The 10,639-nt window shown below is 37.5% G+C and overlaps 1 protein-coding gene across 2 annotated transcripts in view; it reads left to right on the top strand.

Moving 5' to 3' along the window:
• The first annotated feature begins 3,351 nt into the window (after nucleotides 1-3,351).
• The window catches only part of LOC133528998 (clavesin-1-like), a 30,414-nt gene continuing 23,126 nt past the window's right edge, over nucleotides 3,352-10,639 (top strand). The window contains exon 1 of one of the 2 annotated variants that reach the window (XM_061866566.1): nucleotides 3,352-3,489. The gene's annotated coding sequence lies outside the window, so the exon portion shown is untranslated. The remainder of the gene's footprint in view (nucleotides 3,490-10,639) is intronic. The other variant, XM_061866567.1, reaches the window with a different exon arrangement.

Below are 10,639 nucleotides of genomic sequence, written 5' to 3'. Positions count from 1 at the left end.
GCTTATCTAAATTAAAATATATCTAAATAATAAGGCCCCCGCGGCATTGTGCCAAAGATGCTGGCAGCATTCCCTCGCTGAATGACAATACTTATGCGATAACTAGGTCAGCTGAATTTCAAATATTTTTTATTTCATGATTTGAAATGTCACTATTGTCAGGACTGTTCGGACTTCTTCGGTATTCAGAATCTTATCGTTGGATATGATAGTCGGCTGAATCAAGATTATCATCTGGTTCTACACCGGTTCCGGAGGAGCGAGGAGATATATAGGAGTGAGTTGTGGTGGGACTACCGCCTATAACCACTAACGAATGCCAGCTTTGCCTTATCGTGGAGCGCCTTGAGGTCGCTATCAGCATTCAGCCACGGTGTACGGCCTCACGAGCGGCTCAATCGTGGGGCACCAGCTGGTCAGGCTCCCTAGTCCTTTAACGGCATGGCCTCCCCAAGAGCCCTGCGCGGCCAGTTGGTCACGGCGGAGGCAGCAAGTACGCTTAGTGCCTGGCTTGGTGGCTTGGCCCCAGCCCTTCGCAGGCTGAATGTATGCGCTTCAGAGAGCCTACCGAGAAACACGAAAATTGATATTTCGTTGTCTGCCTCTCTATCACTCTTGCCTATTCAAGTGAAAAAGAGATAACGAAGTTTCGATTTTCGTGTTTCGCGACTCCACAGCACACAAAAAAGCACCTTAGTATTAATGTCATTACTTAATCAATAATCATGAATGTCTAATTAACCGTAGGTACACAATCCACGCGTGTAAACATGTCAATTACCTAAGTTTAGCTTAACAAATGAGGGCAAGAGGCTACGTGATCCGTGACCTCGATTGTCTAGTAGAAGTGAAATTGCAGAATTGCATGTTAGTAAATATGAGTTGAACTATTTTTCTTATAAATATGCGTAGATAATATTATCGTCTCATAATTGTCGCCTCATAATCTCGTGCATTATTGTGACAACAGATCGCAAACCAACGTCTCCAGCGGGTGAATCGGCAATCTATATATTAATACTAACTTTGCCCGCGACTCCATCTTCATGGAATGATATTAAATAGCTACCCTATTTGAGGACATCGCGGAGAAGGCCCCGAGCCTCCACTCCAACTATATCTTTGTAGATATCAAATTTCATCTAAATTTAAGCGTGGAAAGGTAACAGACAGACAGATGGACAAGAGTTACTTTCGCATTTATAATATTAGTAGGGATTTTCCGACCTGCTCGCGTAGCCAAAATGCCAATCGCTAACGCTCCGTAGCCAACGAAACGCAACTTTCAATGTCGCACTAATATGGAAGATTGACATTAGAGCGAAATGACTACGCAACGCTACGCCCATTTAGTCCATTTCTGATTGATTTGTAATATAAGGAGATAAGAGAGACTTCCCTTAGCATTAGGTAAAAGAGAGAAACCGCAGCCAAATAGCACTATAGACCCCACTCATAGTGTTGTGTTGTTTTTCTCTTTTTAACATCATTGTTAAAAAGAGAAAAAAAATTAAACAGCGAAAAAACCGGATCATAATTTATAGGGTTTTGCAGCAATGCACCTAAATACGGTTGGTTCCGTAGCTTGAGGTTCTGGTCTAACATTTGCTTATCTTTAAAGGTAAATAAATATCCTTAGCGTCAAGAATGATACTTACTTCTTACTTTCTGTGGCGTACAATCCTTTGTGGGTCTTGGCCTCCTCTGCTTTTCCACTTACTCGGGTCCTTTGTCTGCTTCCTCCATTTGTGTACTTTCCCGTTTTTCGAAGATCTTCCACGCAGTCTATCCGCAATTTTTTAGGCTTGCCTGTGTATCTCTTTTGTTGGGGTTCCCACATAGTTATTATTTTAGTCGCCCTTGAGTCGACGGCATACTTTCTAGGTGGCCCGCCCAACGTAGACGCTGTGCCTTCTAAGGTCTCCCGCCGTATTAGAGCATCTAGTTCATGATTGGTCCGTAGATTTTTCGCAGCACTTTACGTTTGAACATTGAGAACGTGAAGATTGATACTTGATTTTTATTCTGGATTTAGTACCCATATAATTATTTTTAGGACTCGGAAGTGCAGTCCAATATTTATTTTTCTCAAACATGCAATGAAATATTGATGTTATGTTCCTTATACATAATAGGCTGCGAAGTATCATTTCAGGTGCGGCTAGGACAAGAGGTCGTTAATGGAATTTCATACAAATCTTGCAGGCCTAGGCCGACAAAGTCCTTTTTATTTCTTTTTTGTGTTTTATTATTATTATTTCAGGGTTTCCTGAGGAAACGAAAATTTGATTATTTTTGCGCTACGACGTACGGTTTAGGAGATACAGCCTTATTAAGATTTCTGCATGACTGAAAAAATATGGGGTTGTACCCCTTTCGTCCCGGTCTCTGTAGTAATGTACTATAGTTGGCCTGGTCAGATTGAGGTGGGAACGACACCATTGCCGCAACATGATGTTTTGCTGATTTTATGTGCATACATAAATATTAGTATAATATCTTTATTCACTTCCAACAGGTCCAACATAACAGCACTATTCCTTTTCTTATTTTGCCGTTACACTTATAAAATATTAATTTGTGCTCTATATGTATCTTATTGTGATTTCTTTGGTAATAACTCCGCGCGTCGTCTATATAATTTATCGTTCTTATCTCAGAGTGCCTAGCCAAGATGCCAATCATTCGAGCCATAGCCAACGATACGGTAATTTCTCTCTATCACTCTTTCACATTAGTGTGACAGAAACATTGGCGTTTCGTTCGCTACGGAGAGTAAATGATTGGCATCTTGGCTGGGCACCATGGTCCTTTTTTCAATAAGTCTAATTTTGTCCTAAACAAATCTTTTAAACACCACTTCTGCAGCTCAACACCGTAGTAAGTGCCGCAGCCGCAGTAAATCTAAATACTACTTGTGGGAAATCTCTGTAGGTACGTAATAACTCATAGTAGTGTATGGTATTGACCTTCTTAATTTGCTATTACTTTTAATTACGCTTTACGTCTGCACATATTTTCGGATTGCTATTTTTTCGTTAGATGGAAGGGCTGTAAATTTATCTTGTATTTAGTTCTTTCGCCTTTCGTAATTTTCCTTTAAACTGTTTTTTGAAAACGGCAGAAATTTTGGACGCCATAAATGATATTTATTATTTCTCTCACTTTCACTTTTATTTTGATCTGGTTTGCTTGATGATAATCCAAACTGTAGTACTAATTATAAGCCTAAATCCACTACTTTCTTGTAAAAGCCGTCTTCTACGGTCGAGTTGCCGCCTCACCTGTTCAACGTATTCGCGAATTCAAATTTAGAAAGTTAACTTTTTTATTCCATCACAAGTTGTACAAGGTTCGAGTGGCCAGTCGCGGTTTGTGTGCCAGTGTGTACACACGCACCAGCCTCCTAAAGGTTCCTAACGAGTGCACTCACGCCCGATTCGCGCGTCTATACGTGATTTAATTAACCTAAGGATTTTCATAGACACGGTAAGTTTTTTGTTTACTTTTTAAAATTAGCACTAGAACAAATTGTTTACGTTGTAATTATAAGGCACGTCGTAGCTTCTTTATAGAATTTAGTCACGTAAGCGAAATGCCGATGCCGTTAATTTTGCAAGAGCGTCCTGTCCTATTTCAAATACCGAGGTTGATTAATAATTGAACCCGTATATTCATTCAACATACCGTAACTTAATTTATTTCTTCTCCGCATATACATAAAGTCTAATCTCGGTTGCTGTACCTATTACACATTTTTTTTGCTCAATATTTCATGATTATGAATTAAAAGTGAATTAATATATACTATGTGTGATAAAAATAGTCAGCTGTATACTATGGTAGATTATAGTTAATAGTAAAGTTAGCTCGCGTGACTTCTTAACGGTGAGAAAGTAAGCAAGCTGAATGAATGACGCGACTTTCGTAATAATGTACGTTTATTTAAGTTTTTACACACTTCTTCTGCCCATATGTGTGTCATTCTTACGTGTGTATCATTCATTTGTAAGCATAATTACTATAATTTTAATAGGTCGAAGCTACTAATTTATGATTTTAATGAACCTCTTAATAAGTAGGTATACAAGTTTGTAACTGCATAGTACACTGCGTTATAATAAGTGATCTTATTTATTAAAACTTTATTGCATAAAAGAGAAACTTAAGGCCCAGTAGGTTCGTTTTCTTCTCTCCCTCTCACTGGGCGTAAGCGTGAGAGAGATGGATATGGGTGCTCGGGACCGCGGATATCATGTTTTTGATTGAAAATTTTTGTGTACTTATATTAATAATAAAGAAAGTAATCGCTGAGTTCCCTCAGAAATGATATTGCCGATTTTAAGAAACAATATTCATAATTTTAGATTTTGTGTATAATATATTTTTCTTTGCTTTTTAGGAAAAGTCAAAAAGTTAATGAACTCAGGATTCGAAATGTTATTATTACTTTTGTTATTCTGACATCTGATTATAATTATCTAACAGTACACAGTGTGTAATGGGTCTACTTAATTAAGAGTAAATTAAAAAAAAACTTCTTAATTCATGATTACACGGGTAAATTCTATCGTGTTTGATTTATTGCCCGTATTGGATTTACACACTGTATAAGCTAGCTAGCTACTCTACTAGCAACACTAAACAGGCCGCGTAGCCAACGTGCCAATCGTTAACGCTCCGTAGCGTAACGTAGACATCTATCTCTATCACTCTTCCATATTAGTGCGACAGTAACAGTTGCGTTTCGTTCGCTACGGAGCGTTAACGATTGGCATATTGGCTACGCGGCCAGATTTACGAGTGGTAAATTGACATAATAGTGTAACTATGGATGAGATGCGAATGTGTTCGTATCCATTTGGTAATAATATACAATACAATACAAATAGGTATTCTTTATTACTCACCAATACGAAAAGAATATAATTACATACAAATTAAACACACAACTTAGACTATGTCTATATAATACACAATACGAATAAATTAAATGCAGTCAACGTCCAAATTCTGAAACAGGAAAGTAGAAAAAGCTACAATTATGCATTTCGTCCGGTCAGTGGCCCACAGGCCCGGCCGGTCAGTAGAAAAAAGCGGCAAATTTTAAAAATGTAGGCGCGAAGGGTTGTCATCCCATAGACAATATGAATTTCGCGCTTTTTTCTGCTGACAAAGTTGTTTGATGGATAAGATGGATTATATATTTCCAACAAATATAATTATTTAAAAGAATAAATGTTATAAATGGAGTCAAAGTTAGGTACCTAACCTACTTTAATTGGGTTAAGTATCCATTTTATGCGTGTTCTTTTAACTACGATAATATTAAAAGTTAAATTGGTCACTGAACTCATAGCAAAATATTTTACGCTGAGTGCGTTTCCTGAAGTCAAGTTATTTAAATTCTGATAAGATTAATGGTGTCAAACGATATCCGATTATAACGTGCATCACATTATCACCACTTACACTTAATATTAAATCATAAAGTTATTAGTTTCAAATGGATGGTATTCATTTAAAAATAACTTTTATATACGTTTAAGGGTTTTTATTTATTACGGTAAGTTTTTATTAGGGTTCCGTAGCCTAATGGCAAAAAACGGAACCCTTATAGATTCGTCATGTCCGTCTGTCTGTCCGATTATGTCACAGCCACTTTTTTCCGAAACTATAAGAGCTATACTGTTCAGACTTGGTAAGTAGATGTATTCTATGAACCGCATTAAGATATTTACACAAAAATAGAAAAAAAAAAAACAATAAATTTTGGGGGTTCCCCATACTTAGAACTGAAACTCAAAAAATCTTTTTTCATCAAACCCATACGTGTGGGGTATATAGATATAGGTCTTCAAAAATGATATTGAGGTTCTAATATATTTTTTTTCTAAACTGAATAGTTTGCGCGAGACACTTCCAAAGTGAAAAAATGTGTCCCCCCCCCCATGTAACTTCTAACATAACAGAATGAAAAATCTAAAAAAAATATATGATATACATTACCATGCAAACTTCCACCGAAAATTGGTTTGAACGAGATCTAGTAAGTAGTTTTTTTCAATACGTCATAAATGGTACGGGAACCCTTCATGGGCGAGTCCGACTCGCACTTGCTGGCCGCTTTATAAAAAATGTGTTTACTTATTTAAAACGTACCGTAGGATTTTCCAGTATTGTACAGCAGAGGGCCTACTGCGAACACCGAAGTTCGTAAAAAGCGGGTACCTTCTTTACCTCTTTTACTCCAATTAAGTCGTAGTTAGGGGGACAGAGAAATTAAAGATATCCGCAACATGCGAACTTCGGTGTTCGCGGTAGTAGGCCAGGTAATTGGAACCTAAAGTATATCAACTTGGATAAAATGAACAACGTCATCATCATGTTAGCCAAAAGTCATCATTTCGTAGACAAAGTCCTTCCCCAAGGATCTCCGCAAAGATTGGTTGTTCGTTGAGCACAAAATGTTCCTCTACTCGAGCCAATCCTCATCGTAATCAGTTTTGAACTTGGTCGTTAATGATAATAATGATAGTCTGCGCCAAGAAGCCTATTCAAAGTTAAAAAATCTCAACTTGAGTCTTGGTTTGTTATTGTTAATGATGCGGATTTGACACGACCCGCAGTGCATCTCACCCATTTCATTTTCCAATCTCTAGAGCTTGTTTTAATCCAACTTCTAATAAACAAATGCGAATAGTTTACTTTTTAAATAAAACCTCTAGTCTGTATCAGGATCAGATCCGGAAACGTAGGCCCTTTTCAAGAAGTGTAAGCTCACGCGACAGTGTCCGCAAATTGGGGCAGTTACATAGACGATACTATCAGTACTTCAGTAGTCACGAAACTACCACCGGTTGCTCACCGGACAATGCCATCATTTGCATGTGCAAGCAAAACAAACTGTTCACTTATTAGACCGCGAGCCAGGAACAATTTCCATGACCAATCGCCTCCCGGCTGAAAACTCCTGTAGTGGTTAACGGCTAGGTATGATGAACCCTCGTGGTCGTCAGCTGCCGCTCTGTTGGTGGGTTGAGGAACGGCAGCGACAAACAAAAAAAATTTTGATCGCCTCCCGTTTGATACTTTGTCAAATGATAGTTCAGATGCTGTTGTTAATTTAAAAAAATCGTCAGCCGGTTATATCGCGGTGGTAAGACCATCAGCTGGTCGCATGAACATGTAAAAAATTAGCGCTACACCTTTTATGATAGCAAAAACAAATAATGAAACTTTGCATGTAGCATTTCAATCAAGTTTGGAAAACAAACGAGTGATTTTTAAGGTGCCGTACATACTTTTTTTTTCCTGGTGTGACTTAATAATGTGGGGTATCGTTGGATAGATCTTTCGTTGAATAAGGGTTTCCTGAATCCAGTTTTTGATAAAGTATATATTTTCGGAAATAATCGCTCCGAAAGAAAAAATAAGTTTTAGACTAAAATTTCATTTTTGGTAAAAGCTTTTATAGCTGACTGTACTTTTACCACAGGCAACTAATACTCATCAAGACACTTCTAAAAATCCCAAACACAATTAGGTTGCGTTGTTTTAACACGGAGTTCCTATGGTCACCTTCTGTCTCCATCATCAGATCAGCTCGATGGTACCATAATATTGCATTGTCACCCGACTTATATATGTATGCAAATTTTCATCTTAATCAGAAACCGGGAATTGGGTCAAATTTAATTTGCAAGATTTGTCCCATACATACTGACGGCAAGTTATAATAAAAGCTTGTAGAAATGTGCCCTCCCCTTTAACTTTTGAAACATGGGTCCAAAACATATGAAACGAGGAATAAAAGCTTAGATCACGTATCATAGCTTAGATCATATTCTTCCAAGTTTCCTATGAAGAAAATATCCCCTGAAAGGGTATAAGCACTAAATCTGGGTTCAGCAAGTATTTTTTGTAGAATTTAATAAACTTGAATGCTGCCTTACACCATATTTTCATAGAGAACGAAGATTTAGACTACAACACTTCTCCTGGATAGGTACAATTTCAAGACTGTTCTAGAGATTTCGAGGTTGGTCCTATTCCGATTGTGCTATTGGGCACTTTTTGAAATTTATTTCAGTTTAAAGGTATTCATTGTTGTAACGATTCCCAAGGTCACAAGTCAGAAGTCACAATACCCTGTCCGACCGAGATAATCACGTCGCCCGCGCTCGCTATCAGTGACTGTCAGACACGGCTAGGTCGGAATCTGTGCCGATGATAAGGTCCCGTGACCCACTGGAGGTAGATTTATTGAGATCGATCGCTCACTCATTCATCAGAAAAGCTTTCGCTTCGAACAAGATGAGCAATAAATTATAGCTATCTCATTGGTTTATTGATGTTTTTGTTTGCGTATTTTATTTTCAAGAAGTTATTTTTTATTTTGTATACCTAAGTGTTGTTAAAATGTTGAAAGCTAGAAGCGTTTTTTGCTGTGATATCTGCTATATTTTCACTTATTTTTGATCCAGATAAGACTATAAATATGCTGGTATAGTCTGGCATACCGTATTGTCAAATGGAATTTAAGGCAATTGGTTTTTCAGACTATATTTTAACCAGTGAGTTTCATCTTAGGCCATGTTGTTGCCAATACCATCAGTTGACACTAAGGTCAATCACCTTTCAATCTTTTATAAAAAAAATAACGTAGTTGCCGAAAGAAAGACAAACCTACAACGGTTGTTCGCAAACCGGTCCGTATTTGCATGTTAATAAAATCGGATCTGAACGACATTTTGCTGTTGATACGAGTATGTCAGTATCCAGTTAAAACCATCTTCGTATCGTGGTCATTATGTTAATTACTCTCGCCGATCGCGTAAGCTGATGTAACGTAACGCACGACGCGTGAGTCTAGTCACGCAGCGACTTCAATTTTAGAATGTGCGGTTGAATGGACATCAGGCGATTACGGGTTTGGACGATTAGGCGTATATATGCTGGCTCTTCGCAAAAAACCGGACTGTTGTGCTCACGCTATATGTTCGGGCGTCGGCTGGTTTGGATCTTCTTAAAACCGAAGAAATTTGTACATGCGTGTTTTACAATCATGTACATTTGGTGATTTCTGAACATTGAATATATCGACAGGTGACAAGCAAAACTGACTAATTACTAAAAAATAATTAAACAAAAATCAGTCCTCTTTTAGTAGTAATAGGATTGATTATGGTTATGAACTTGTAGTGGTAATTATTGAGGGTTGCTTGTCACTTGCCGATATTTGTTATTTTTTTGTTATTCATAATTCGCTTGCCCTTATCCCATTCATTTGGGGTCGGCGCCGCATGTCTTTATCTTCCATATTTGTCTCCCGTAATCTCATCATTCACTTGTGTTCTATTCATTGTTATTTAAGATACTTAAACAATAGATTCGATGTGAGTTTTTGGTGCGTTGTAACATAAAGAACCTGACATAGTTTATTTCAACCTCAATTGCTTAGTTATGTACTTACTAGATATATCATAATAATTTGGAAGCCATTAATTCAAGGTCCAATGTGCCCTTGTATCAAATTGATAATAACCATAACCTTGCATACAGCCTAAGAAACAAGAGCCGTTGTAGGTGTATGAACAAAGGGACCGTTAACTAGGATTTTCAACCATTTGATAGCAAGTCAAGGTACCTACTTAGTTAATATATGAAAAGTATGCCTAATGAAATGACTAAACATTTGCAAATTTGCTTGTAATTTTACCTAAATGTTCTGATGTAAGGGGATGTAATTTATTTCAATTGCAACTTAAGGATATATGTGGCCGCGGCCGGCAAAACGTCCCACTTTGTCGTTTGCCATAAGGACCCCTTGTCAGGTTATTGGTATAAAGATATAAGCAAATCTCGTTCTTATTTCGTAGAGCTCTTTAGGTTATATTCTTATGAGATTTAGATCATACAAATACCATGCTGTGAGCATTGAAGTAATTAAAATTGTGTGCAGAATGCATATAAGTACGTATGGACAACATAACAAGATTGACATGTTACTAATATTCATTAGGGTTCATTTTGTAATGTACTTATGTATAAGAGGGGGCAAGTTATATTCGCGTCGCTGCATTCCTTACTCTCATACGTTAATATATTACACAATTTATAAATCAAGCCATGAAAATCTTGTCACCATTATTAGACCTCTTACATCACTATTTGATAGAAAAGATATACTGTCGTCTATCGTAGAATGCTTTGCCTTTGACCCATATGAATGCGTAAAGATGCGTTTATCTATAGACTTGATTGACCACTTGTCGTTGTTGAGGTACCGACGCGCGCGCAGGGCAGGTTGCGCTTTCTCGTAGAAAGCGAGTTATGTCAGATCATTACGCGGCTGCGAATAAACCCGTTAAAGGCCGATCTCAATCGTACAATATAGTATAATAATTAGTCATATCGTATCATTTATTTAGTAATAACCATACATTGTCATTGGTATAAAATGCACTTAAAAACATTTAAGAAACCAGCATGTGACACTGCCGGTGCAAGAGTACGAGAACCTCAAAGATACACTTTTGCACTTTACTCGTTTGGAAAGTGAAAAATGTAAACATCTTTGACTCGATTGTACAATTACGTAGCCTAGCAGATGTAAAAAATAAAATAAAATCGTTGA

The sequence above is a fragment of the Cydia pomonella genome, chromosome 20 (genome assembly GCF_033807575.1).
Source record: "Cydia pomonella isolate Wapato2018A chromosome 20, ilCydPomo1, whole genome shotgun sequence".
In the NCBI taxonomy this organism is placed as follows: Eukaryota; Metazoa; Arthropoda; class Insecta; order Lepidoptera; family Tortricidae; genus Cydia; species Cydia pomonella.
This window is presented reverse-complemented; position numbering and strand designations above follow the sequence as displayed.